Here is a 12,953-nt window from a genome sequence, read left to right on the forward strand (position 1 = left end):
TGTGGAAAGACTTGAGTTAAGGGGGATGTTGGGGGGTTTGGGGGAGTGGTGGAGGGGATGTGGGTGCTGTGGGTGGATTTGTGCAGAGGCTCAGGTGGGGCCACTGCACACCTGCCTCCCCTCCACCCTCTGTGGTGCCAGAGGCAGCAGCCAGCACAACTGTGGCCTGGTTGCAGGCACAGCCGGCAGTGACATGTTGCTGCGTGACCCGGGCTCTCCACATGCTGAATGGATGTGGCCTGGCCCAGCCTCTTACCACATAGCTTTCTCGGTCCTGTCCAAAGTCATGCACCAGGGGGCCAGGCAAGGCCAGGTCCATTCAGGATGTCATGCCAAAGCCATGCTCTCAGGGGGCACTGGACCAGGAGGCATGGCTTCAGGACACATGGCTCCTATGCAAAGGCACACTGGCTTTGCAGCTGGGCTGGTGGGGGATATTTTCCATGAGGGTCAGGCAGTGATGCACAGCCACAGCGCTATGCCTATAAAATTCCATGGCATATCACTGCCTGAGCCTTGTGGAAAATGTGCCCTGCCAACCCGACCTGGCCTCACTCAGTCCAGGCCACACAGCTAGCATGCCTCTAGACAGGAGCCATGCACCCCAGAGCTGTGCCTCCCATTACTGTGCAAAGGCACAGCACCAAGCCACACTGGGCTGGGTCCTACCATGCGCTTCCTCCCTGCACACACCACAGGTCTGGCAGCACTCCTGCCAGAGGCAAGACTCAGCCTGGCATGACACCAAGTCCCTGTGAGTGGTGCAGGGCCCTAGGTGACAGTGCGAGCAGCCCAGGGCTGCCTGAAGGTTCACAGCCCCATGCCGTGCCATGCTACACTGAGCCGGACCCACCATGAGTGGCACAAGTGGCACCGGCTTGGAGGCAATCGGGACTGTGCCACACCCACACTGCTGGGGACTCTGGCCACAGCAGGCCCTGAGCACCCAACAGCTGCTGCTGGTGCAAAGGTGAGTTGTGGGCCCTGCAGGGGGGAGTGGGGACTGGGACCCTGCAGGGGAGGGGCAGTCCATGTGCTGTGCAGGGGAGCTGCAACCTGTGGGAGAGCAGGGGACCCACCCCTCCTGAGCAGCCCCCACACACAGCCACCCCACACCCACAATCCACCCACATCCCCAAGCCACCCCCAGAAATCCCTTACCTACATACTCAACCCCAAACCCCCGCACAAGCCCCATACCTCCCCAAACCTCACTGCCACAAACCCTACACCCACCCACAAACTCCCCCAACCCCTCCAAATTGTTCTACACTTATAAATATATCAATAAAACATATAGTGGTGTTTCATTTTAATAGTGGAAGAACAGTATTTTGGGTATTTTAATGAGACAATTTGTTATGCCCAAATGGCATAGTGGGGGTTCCCCATCTGGGTCTGGTAGGGGCACAACTTTGTGGCCACAGGTTCAAGGGGCAGATGCTGTCACAGGTGACAGCAGGTCATATCCAGGGAACAGCTCCCACTGCCAGGCTGCTACAGTAGGTAGAGGGGGCAGGGGCAACTCCAGGTTAGGGCTGCTTCAGCAATCCAGCTGGCACAAGGGAGAGTGTCCCCAGATAACAAGTGGCTGGGCCTCAGAAGCTCTTGTCTATTTGTCCATTCAATTACCGTGGGCTGTATGGCCCACCCGGGTAGCTAGTAGCCCATTTTCATGGGGGCTAATGGATGAATGGAACAACTAAATTCTTCAGACAACAAAGGCAAAAACAGGATAGGAATGACATGAGAGTCAATGAGTCAAAACATGAAAATGAGTGCTTCTGAGGGGGACACTGAGCAGAGGCCCCTGGGCCACACCCATTGGTCCTCAAAGTCATCTGAGGAGCCAGTGGACACTGCCTGGTGGTGTTCCACTCAGAGGTATGTGCAGACCAGTGGCAGGAAAATAGCCCCACAGTCCCCGAGCACCATCCCAGCCAGAACTTCTTTCCTGGTCATGTACAGGAACCACTTGGCCAGAACCAGGAGGAGGTTGACCAAGAGGTCCTGGGACTTTGTGGGGCCATGGATGGGGTATCCAAAAATTAAAAGTTCATCCAAAACCTAAGAAGGAGGTTCCACCAGTTGAGAAGGACCTCAGAAGGATGAGGGTGGAGCATGAGCGAAGCCACTGGGGCACCTCAGAAGCACCTGTACATTTGTATTCTTCATATTCACATGGGTCTTAAGGCACACCACCCATCTAACTAATAGTCCCCACAGTGTGGGGTCAAAGGGTGAAAGATACAACTTTTTTTTTGGACAACTAAGGAAAAAAACAGGATAGGAGTGACATGGGGGTCAAAGGGTCAAAACATGAAAATAAGTGTGCCTGAGGGGTACACCAAGCAGAGCCCCCACCGGTCCTCAAGGGTATTCAAAAAGTGGGTGGACACTGACAACTGGTGCTCTGCCTGGAAACATGCATGAACAAGTGAGAGGAATGCAGCGCCACGGTCCCCAGGCACCTTCCCAACCACAGCCTCCTTCCTGGTCATGTACAGGGCCCACTCCACCAGGGCGAGGAGGAGGTTGACCAGGAGGCCCTGGGACTCGGTAGGGCTGTGGACGGGGTGCCCAAAAATAAAAAGGTGGGGGGTAAAGTTCAACCAGAACTTCAGAAGGAAGTTCTGGAGGTGGAGGTGGAGGGGCTGGACCCTGGTGCGCTCAAGTGTCATGTGTACAAGGTTCTCCCTCTGCCCACAGAAGGGGAAAGGGACCAGAGTGTCTGTGAAGCTTACCACATTCATGCCCATGGCAACAGCTCCACGGAGGAGCTGCGAGCTGAGGTCCCCAGTGGCTTGTGGGATGAGGGTGTAGTACAGGCTCAGCCACTGGGACACCTCAGAAGTTCCTGTCTATTTGTATCTTCCATATTAATGTGGGCCTTAAGGCCCACCCAGATAACTAATATCCCCTCTGTGGGGCCAAAGACTGAAAGATACTACTAACTGGGACAACAAAAGCAAAAACAGGATACGAGTGATGTGGGGGTCAAAGGATCAAAATGTGAAAATAAGTTCTCTGGAGGGGGATACTGAGCAGAGCCCCCTGGGCTGCACCCACCATTCCTCAAAGGCATCCAAAGAGCTGGTGGACACTAGCCAAGTGAGAGGAAAGTGGCACTGCAGTCTCTGGGCACCTTCCCAGCCAGAGCCTCCTTCCTGGTCAAGTACAGGGCCCACTTGGTCAGGGCCAGGAGGAGATTGACCAGGAGGTCCTGGGACTTGGTGGGGTCATGGATCGGGTGACCAAAAACAAATAGGTGGAGGGTGAAATTCAACCAGAACCTCAGGAGGAGGTTCTGGGGATGGAGGTATAGGGGTGCTCAAGGGTCATGTGTGCCAGGGTCTCCCTCTGCCCACAGAAGGGGAAGGAGACCAGAGTGTCCATGAAGCTCGCCACATACACACCTGTGGCAATGGCTCCATGGAGGAGCTGTTAGCTGAGGTCCCCAGTGGCTCATGGGATGAGGGTGCAATACAGGATCAGCCACTGGGGCATCTCAGATGCTCTGTCTATTGGTATCTTCCAGATAGCATGGGCTTTAAGGAGCACCTAGTTAACTAATAGCCCCCACTGTGTGGGACCAAAGTTTGAAAGATGCAACTGATATTTTTTTTTTTTTGGGTGGGGCAACTAAGGAAGAAAAGGGTAGTAGTGATGTCAGGGTTAAAGGTTTAAGATATGAAAAGAAGATATCCAGATTGGGACACTGAGCAGAGCCCCATGGGCCGCACACACCAGTCCTCAAAGGCATCCAAGGAGCCGGTGGATACCGCCCATCGACGCTCTGCCCAGAAACGTGTACAGACAAGGGAGACGAAAGTGGCTCCGCAGTCTCTGGGCACCTTCCTGGCCAGAGCCTCCTTCCTGGTCAAGTACAGGGCCCACTTGGCTAGGGCTAGGAGAAAGTTAACTAGGAGGTCCTGGAACTTGGTGGGGCTGCAGATGGGGTGACCAAAAACAAAGATGGGGGGTTAAATTCAACCAAAATCTTAGGAGAAGGTTCTGGAGGTGGAGGGGCTGGACCCTGGTGCACTCAAAGGTCATGTGCTCCAGGGTCTCCCTCTGCTCGCAGAAGGGGCAGGAGACCAGGGTGTCCATGAAGCTCACCACATACATGCCTGTGGCAATGGCTCCATGGAGGAGGTCCCCAGTGGCTTGTGGGATGAGGGTGGAGTACAGGCTCAGCCACTGGGGCACCTCAGAAGCCCCTCAGGACAAGTAATCCTGAGCTGCTTGCCAGGACACGTTTTTATACTGCTAGAACCACACAGGTGCTGGCTGGCCCCAGGCTCTAGCTCCCCCTGGCTGCAGATCAGGGAGGAGCTGGGCAGGGTTATTTTGCCCCAAATGGCACAACTTGCCTCACACCAAAGTGCATGTCCTGTCACATGTGCTGAGGCAAAAACCCCTGGCTTAAATTTGTGTCACTCCTACTTGAGCTGCTGCAAGTGCATGGGACTGTATGTGTGGATGTGCCCTTTGAGGCAATTTTAGTGTTGTCCCATAATCTAATAAGGTGAAGTTTCCTTTCCTATTACTTCTGTGGATTGCCTCAGTATCCTGCTGAATTATTTAACATGGGTTTGAAGGCCCAGCTTTTGTAGCCATTTAGGATGGACTGATTTAAAGTGATATAAACCAGCATTATAGAAACCTTAGATTAAATAACCAGTTTTAATATTGCCTTGTGTTTGTACTCTTTCATGATTACCCTGCAGAAAGTTTCCCACTGGTTGGTATAATTTTGGTACTAGTTGCTACCCAGGTTATATCAACTGACATTTATGTAAGTGGCTATATTGCACAACAAAGCTTTTCTCCAGAATATTATCTTAGGAAAGATGAATGGTGTATTACTTATTTACTATGTTATTTATGTCTACTGCATTGAAATGAAAATTAGAATTCAATTAAAACGAATATAATTTTTAAAGCTTTTTATTATGTAAGTAAATGTCCCTGATAAATAAAGGGAAAAAGTTATTAACAGGTGGCCTTAAAGTTAACTGATTTATTAAGCAAAGAAAGTATTTTGCTCATTTAGTTTTTTTATCTGATTCTGTCCGGTCATCCTGTAGTATACCTCATCCTTACATACCATATCTTTATTCAGAATTTGGTATCCTGCTCTTTCAACTCCTGATAGATTTCTCAACTTTAATAGCTGGAATGGAGAAAATACTTTCGGCATCAGCAACAGAGGCTACAGCTGTCAGAAACTGGTTTAGGCTTCAGCTAATTTTGATTTTATGGGTTTAGTCAGTATTCCTTCAGCTCAATGGTCTGTCACTTGTTGAAACTTTGGCAGCAATTATGTATTACTTGGTTTATTTAATTTAAATACATTTGAATGCAGTCAGATGTCAGAATATCAAATTTAATTCTAAGATTTTTAATATACTGAAATAGAATAAAACACATTTGACCTTGACAGAGAAGGGGTTGGATAAAGTGTTATCGTGAAGTCCTTTCCTGTGCCACTTGTCTATGATTCTGTCATCCTGTCTTTAAATTTTTTTAAGCCTTTTTTCCCACATCCTTATGGTTAACTGGTATAGAAGAATGTAAAAATATACAAATAACTTACGTTTACATCTAGATTATATTCCTTTAAAGCCTGGGTTTTATTTATTAAGTTTTGTTTGGTGGCTTCTTCTCTGAGAGGTGGGAGGGAGGGATACCATAGGCCATGAATAGATGTTCATTTCTACTAGTGGAAATTTCTCAGAAATCCTGCTTAAGGAAGGAACAATACAGACTTTCAGTCCGTATCTTCCCCCTGCCCCTGCTCTCTGTGCCCTGTATAATCAAGTACTAAATAAATGCACAGTAACCAGACTTACTGTGTAGTAGTACCGGTGGATGTCTTTTAAAGTGATACTACTGCACACTTGGCTAATAATACTGCACAGTAGTGTATTAGCACTGTCTCTGCTGTGACGCACTACTGCACACTATTATTTGGCTATTGTGCAGTCAGCATCTCACGTAGATGCACCCAGTGAGAACCAGGTGGGTAGCAGCTAATGGAGATTCCCCTAGTAAACTGAATGTCTGCATATAGTCATATTCTACAGGTGTGGAAATTGTTCTTCATTAACAAATCCATGTGTTTCTGTTTCCTAAACTTAGCAACTGCCTAATAACTGCTGAGCAATACTACCACTTTCCCCCCATTTTTTTCCAAACTTATCTGTGAAACTTTTAATAATGAATAAGTCTAAAGATTGCAAGAAGAATATACCTTTAAGATAGATAGTAAAATCTAGTTCAGGTCATTATAACCTCCATTTTTATTAATTAGGCTGTGGGTGTCCTGTGGCCTTCTGACATTCATGCAAATATCATTAGCCAGCACTGTTCCTCTGTGACAGTCATATTGCTACAGTTAAATCCCAGATTGGTTATTTGCATTCAATTTGGCCCAACTCTTTCTGTTCAGAAGTGGCATTGACACAATGCTGCAGATTAGGAGCGAATGACCTTAGCTCTAAAATACCTTGCGCAATCCCTTTGTCTGCTTGCTTGGTTCTAAAAACCTGCTATTAGTTTTTCGTCACACACTTAATGTTTTGTTTTTGTACAGCCATGAAACAAGGATAAGGACTTCAAAGTGCTAAATAGTATAAACATACAAAAGAACCTGATAGTCCTCTACTCAAAGAGCTACATTCTGATTTAAGGCAATAGGTAGGTAAAGCAGACTCAAGAGAGGGATCATAAAGTAATAGTGAGATAAATATGAGCAGTCTGATCCACAGCAGTCACAGCACACAAGCTGCCTAACCACTGTTGAGTCTTTTGAAGGAATTATGGTCATATGCAAGAAGCTGGGAGGCATAACAGCCCAGGTAAGAGTATTAAGGAGAGGTCTGAAGGACAACAATATTAAGGTTTTGCGGGTATGAACAAGGAGCTTCTTTTATACATAAAGGGAAAAAGGAAAACGTTTTCAAAATATAAAATAATTTCAAAGCCTACTCACAACTAAAATAAAAAGGTAGACATGTCTGAATACATTAATAGAGTCATTTAAGACCAGGAAGGACTATTCGTAGCATTTTGCCTGACTTTTTACATACCACAGATCAAAGAATGTTACCCAGTAAAAATGGTCTTGCAATGTTGACTACCTTGCATTAATTAGGTGTTCACACAACCTAAAGCTATCCCAGTAAGCCAAAAACCCATGGAAATACAGGAATTTAGAGGACACAGACCTGCTAGTAGCTGAGAAAGGCAATCATATCTGATCTCTTCCAAAGAAAAAAATTCTACTTGGCAGATTATGAAATGGCTCTGGTTTTTGTGAATGCTGCAAATGGTTCTGACCTATTTTTTTAAAAACATCATCACCACATACATAGACTGCTAAAGAAGCAGAAAAAATAAATGTGTTCCCTTGGATGCAGAGTGCATGTGAAAGCTTTTATGTTTTTAAAATGCTTTCTTTTAGAGGATGTTTAATAAATGCAGAAGATGGGAAAGGCAGAATTCCCTCCTTCCCCACTCCCCTTCAAAGTCAAGATAATAAAAAAATGCTTCCTATAGAAATGAGCTACAATAGATTCCAAGAGTTCAGTGACTTTGAAGACAAATGCACAGCCATAATACACAATAGTTCACATTCAACATTGGATGCAATAATTATTTTAATGAGCAAGATAATGGTTAGTCAGGACACTGGGGTTAGACTGTTACTGTATCAGAGAAAAGCTTTGTGATTTTTAACTTCAACATAGACAGTCCCCAAAAAGGGACAGAAAGGGCCTACATTTAATGGTCTGACAGCTAACATATTTAATACACAAGAACACAATGTCCACCAGGCACTGTCCCATTCACTAAATACAAAACTATGAATCACAACATCCCAATGGAGTACTGGTGCTTCAAAGGAATACTATCTTCTACTCAAGCAAAAAAGCTGTAGCAAAATTCAAAAAATGAATTAAATATATAGTTCAAAGCATTTATACACAATGAACTCTCTTTGGCTAAATGCAAACTTGTCACACCTCACATATTAATGCATAAGTACCTTAATCTCCATTGTGTCTTTGCATAGTTATTTGCAACTGTGCAAAGAAAGTAAGAAAATGTTAGCATCTCACAATAATAGATTTGTATTCACCATGGACAAGCCACAAAAGCAAATGCCAAGGCAGGGCAGAATTAGGGCCAAATGTAATACTCCTAGGATTTTTGCCTCTCTCTGCTTTTCCCTTTGTTGGCTTTAAAAGCTGGAAAAGACTGCATCACCTCACTTGTTTGTGAGACACTGGAAAACATAGGCCTACTCTTAGGCCAGATCCTGGTCATTAAGGGCACCTACACACGTGCCTGATGCCTGCTCCAAAGCATGCAAATTAGTATGCATCAGAGCAGACTCTATTAATCACTAATTAGCACACTCCAGCAGCCTTGTCATCACGTGTATTCAGCATCCCCATGCTTCTTTTTTCCCATTTTCTTTTTTTTTTCTATCTGTAGCTTTTATGTTTTTGTCAACCTTTATCTAGTCAGGCTGTGACACTCCCACAGATATATTATGAAGTACTAAAAGATGTCACACTAGGCTAACTTCACATTACTACATATTTAAAAGAATCATTTATGTAGCAACAGCTAGTACATATTCCTAAAACTTTCTACTCTAGTATATGCATATAAGAGAAGCCATTGAAAAAACACTCATAAACCTAAATCATTTTACCTCCTACCTTCCAATCTCATCTTCAGGCTTTCAGCATTCTAAGAAGAAATCATACTCCTAGAAAAGAGTGTTGTAGTATATAGAAACTATAAAAGGACTCATTACATGCTCATTTTGAAAAAACAATGTTGACTTTTATACCTCCAATGTAGGAGGTACTGTGAAGAATCTGCAATTACCCGCATGTGAAGAGGTGTCCATTTTCTCCACTTTGATTCCCGATTTTGAAAACTTCAGTAATCCTCCAGCTGCTTTTCTGCTGAAGGAGGTGTTACAAACCAATGACCTGGGTTCTGTTACAGGAATGAGAAATGAAAAGAAGGATTAGAGGGTAAAGTTAAAATGTATCTCTATTCCTGAACATAATGATCCAAATATGTTATGCTTTGTCTTAGAGCAGGACAGTCCAACTTCTAAGTGACCAGGGGCCACATGCCCCAGAGGGCTTCACTAGCTGGAGCCATGCTAGTGGGAGCCATGGACCATAGGCCCCTGTGACTGCATACCACATGCCTTCCCACTGCACCATCTCCCTACTGCTCTCCACACCACATCTTCTGATACACAACACATCCTGGTACCCCCAGTCCTGCTGCACTACATGAGCCCCTAGCTGCCCCCTCCTCCACTGCACTGCATGTCCAGCCACCACCCCACTGCACCATGCACCCAGGTGCTCCCCTGATGCATTGTGCACCTGAACAACTCCCAGTTGCACAACATACTCAAGCATGGCCTGCTCCATGCCTCTCAGGTGCCCTGAGCCACAGGCTTCCTAAATACTGCAGGCTACACATTGCACTGCCCTCCCCAACTTTGAGGAAGGGAAGTGGAAGGTGGAGGGAGAAAGAGGTCAGAGCCCTCAGCTGCTTCTGCAGGCAGAGCAATCAGGGAGTAACAGCCGGGTGGTAGCTTAGGGGTTGCAATTTAACCTCTATTTGCCACCAGCTGGGCAGCCCTGGTCTCAGAGAATTCAGTGCTTACTGAAATCTTTCCAAAACTGAGTCAGAAAAGAATTGCTGATACTTATTTCTCTGCATTGAGGTAGAGCTGATGTTTGGCCTTAATGAAATGGAGCCTGCCCTACTTTAGATTCCTTAATGGGCCTGTTTTTTAGTAACTTTTTTGAACTCAGCCTCTGAAGTTGAAGATATTAAGGTACCCTGTAGAATAACTTAAAATAACAATACATTTAAATTGGTTCTTTCTGCCTAGGCTAGCAATGCATTACATTTATTCCCAGTAACAGTATTTTTTCATGTACATTGTAGTTAAGGGATCCCAAAATGATAGAGAAACTACGTGCAGAATCCCTGACTGCAGCTCTTACAGACGTGAAGGACAGTGGCCATGTATAGATAGTATGCACCACAAGAGTAGAGAAAAATGAGGCACTGTGGCTATGAATTATGGGGCAAACTATTACTGGTGGAAATAAAGATACCATAGGAATGAAAAGATGCAACAGGAATTTAAGACTTTCTGCAAATCTATTAGGATTTTAGTGCCACATGCAGGAGACAAAGAACTATATTTTCAATGGTATTTATTGGCAGAAAACTACAGATAGATGATTAGTGGTATTTGCAAGTGCTTAAGATAGTTAAACAGCTAACTTAAAATTGATCTCAATGGAAGCTAGTGACCTCACATATTCAGAAAGCTTTGAAAATTCCATTTGGTTCCTCTGTATTTCTAGGCACCAAAAATATTGAAAAGACCCGAAAGAAACTGTTGTAATTTCCCTTGGAAAATTAAAGGGATCAGGCAATACCAGGAGCAAAAAGCCTCAGAATTGATATCTAAGCAATCAAACTATGCTCTTCATAACAGACCAAGTTACTTATGGAGAAAAACTGAGCTTTTAGAACTGTGACTGTATATATTTCAAAATAGCTGAGACTTAGTAAACATGCAGGAAATGTACATATCCAAAAAAGATTGTAATATTATGTTATGCAATGAATGACTTGCTTTCCCCGTGGAGAGAAGGACTTCTTCTCTGTGTATGGAGGGCATGCATATTCTTCTTTACTCCGGACTATGAGTCCACTACTGACAAAATAAACTCTCCTCCCCCACTTGCATTAGCAATTGGGTTGAGTAGTGCCCTCAGGGCAGGCCTGAATGTGTCCTCCAGTGATGTGCTCATGCCTTCTGCCTGGGGAGAGCCTTACAATGGTGCTAAGGGGTATGGGGGAAGGCACCCAGGTCCCCTTCGAGCCACTTGAGATCATTCCAAAGCTGTCTACGCTACCTAATTACCGGTTTCTAATAACCCAAAGTATGAGCAAACAGTCAGAGTTTATTTTGTCTGTGGTGGATCTTTGTTTTTGATGAAGGCTTTATAGACATAATGTAGTGTTCACCCCTATACAGACTGGTACAAAGACATGACCCTGACAAAATATATGGCTGGTGGTTGTGTATGACAAAATGTAATGGAAAACTTGTAGGAACAGAGGAACAGTGCCAAAGGAAATGTTAAAAAGATTGTCCTTAGTGACAAAGGGAGCTTCATTTTTACTACATAAGTACTGTATTACAAAAGCAGTTCTGGACTTCCTTGGGACTACTATGAATATGTTTATAATATGATTAGCCAGGCAAAGCATTCCTAAAGTGCTGCATCATTAGTCTTGTGACTGTTATACTGCTGTAGTGGGACCTCTTAGACTTCTAGTGGGCTGAAATAGCACTACTTGTAAGTGTACTTATATCTTACTTCGAATGAAGCGAGACTTGCCAGCTGGTGGCATGAGGCCTGAAGGATGATATTAGTGTTACAGATAATGACAGATTTTTACTGGCTTTACTTCTTCTAGCTCAGCTGGTAGCACTGCGATATTTTTAATCCCATGGTTCAAAATAGTTCCCTCTCCACCAAAAACAATACAAGACACTTAGCTGATCAAACTGAGGACATTAATGCACATTTGTGAATCACTAATATGGTTCTCTCAAGGGAGTTGTGAAAGTATTACTATAGGACTACCAAACATGGTGCTGTACCAGAATGGCTAGGAGTTCTGGAGACATCTAGATTTGCATTTTCTTTGTAGTTTCATTAACATAATTGGAAAACAGATTTAATTAGTGTCTTAACACCATTAATGTTTTATTTTTACTCTCTTAATTTCTAAAGAGGCATTTTGCACTTGAGTAAGGTACTGAACTGCCATTCCCCTAGAAAAAAGTTTTTTGTATCTGCACAACTGAAAGAGCAAAGGAAGTGTTAATACAAGTCTTTCATTCAGGCAAGTAACATTTTTGAAGGTGACTGGTGGTTTCAAGTGCTGCATTTTTTTAACGCCCAGATGAATATTAGCACGTTAAAAGGGCATGTTTTTCTGAAGAGAAGCTCTCAGAAATTTTATAAATAATAAATTGTTTCAAACCAGGCACTGAAAATCACTAGCCATTTTTGAAAATCCTGGCTATTACTTCTGTGGTTTAGGAGACACTTGAGTCTCTGTGGCACATCTCTGAGAAAAACATCTTTTTGGTGATGTTCCTTTTTACAGTTCATACAGAACTGTACTTCATGCAAATATGGTATTCTCTCTGTTTTAATTTATTAAGGCAGAAATGCAGGTTTGTTAAATTAATGATCCTGAAAATGTTTGCTTTTCTAAAAAAAATATGAAAATCAATTTATGCTTTCTGCACAGCTATATTTCATGTGTGGCTTTATTTTTTAATCTCTCAACATGGACATCATTTTGATCCTGAACAACCAAATTGTATTCTGTCATGGAATCCTTGCGTTTTTGGACCAGACTGCCAAGTGACACTACACATGAAGATTTTGCTAGTCTATTAAAAATCTGCAGTCCCATTTCATGCAGGACTTCAAACAACAAACAGATGGTAACTATGTTCAGTCATGAATTATTTTAGAGCACCAAATCATGGGTGGTCTGGCATAGGAATTGGTCTCTGTGGGAGAGATGAGGATCCCAGAGCTAATTACCCAATCTGGAGGAAGATCCTGGAGCAGCATCTCTAATGTGAGATCAGGTCAGAGTCCAGAAAGTCAGAAGCTGAGCTTCCAAGTCCAGTGGGGAAACCCACAGGTCAAAATCCACACACAGAGCTAAGCCAGGGGTCAAGATCAGAACCCAGATCCATAGGGGAAATCCAAAGCAACAGTCTGAGGAAAAGCTAATGACTAGAGTCAGGAACCAGGAAAACCAGAGATCTCAAGCAGAGCCAACCCTAGGGG

At 44.2% G+C, this 12,953-nt stretch overlaps 1 long non-coding RNA gene across 1 annotated transcript in view; it reads right to left on the bottom strand.

Annotated features, from left to right (window-relative positions):
* The window catches only part of LOC109302414, a 20,682-nt gene that overhangs the window by 343 nt on the left and 7,386 nt on the right, over positions 1-12,953 (bottom strand). Inside the window, exon 2 of the long non-coding RNA XR_002098752.1 lies at positions 9,008-9,014. This is a non-coding gene — a long non-coding RNA (uncharacterized LOC109302414). The remainder of the gene's footprint in view (positions 1-9,007; positions 9,015-12,953) is intronic.

The sequence above is a fragment of the Gavialis gangeticus genome, unplaced genomic scaffold (assembly GCF_001723915.1).
Source record: "Gavialis gangeticus isolate Ggan-Ray unplaced genomic scaffold, GavGan_comp1, whole genome shotgun sequence".
NCBI lineage: Eukaryota > Metazoa > Chordata > Crocodylia > Gavialidae > Gavialis > Gavialis gangeticus.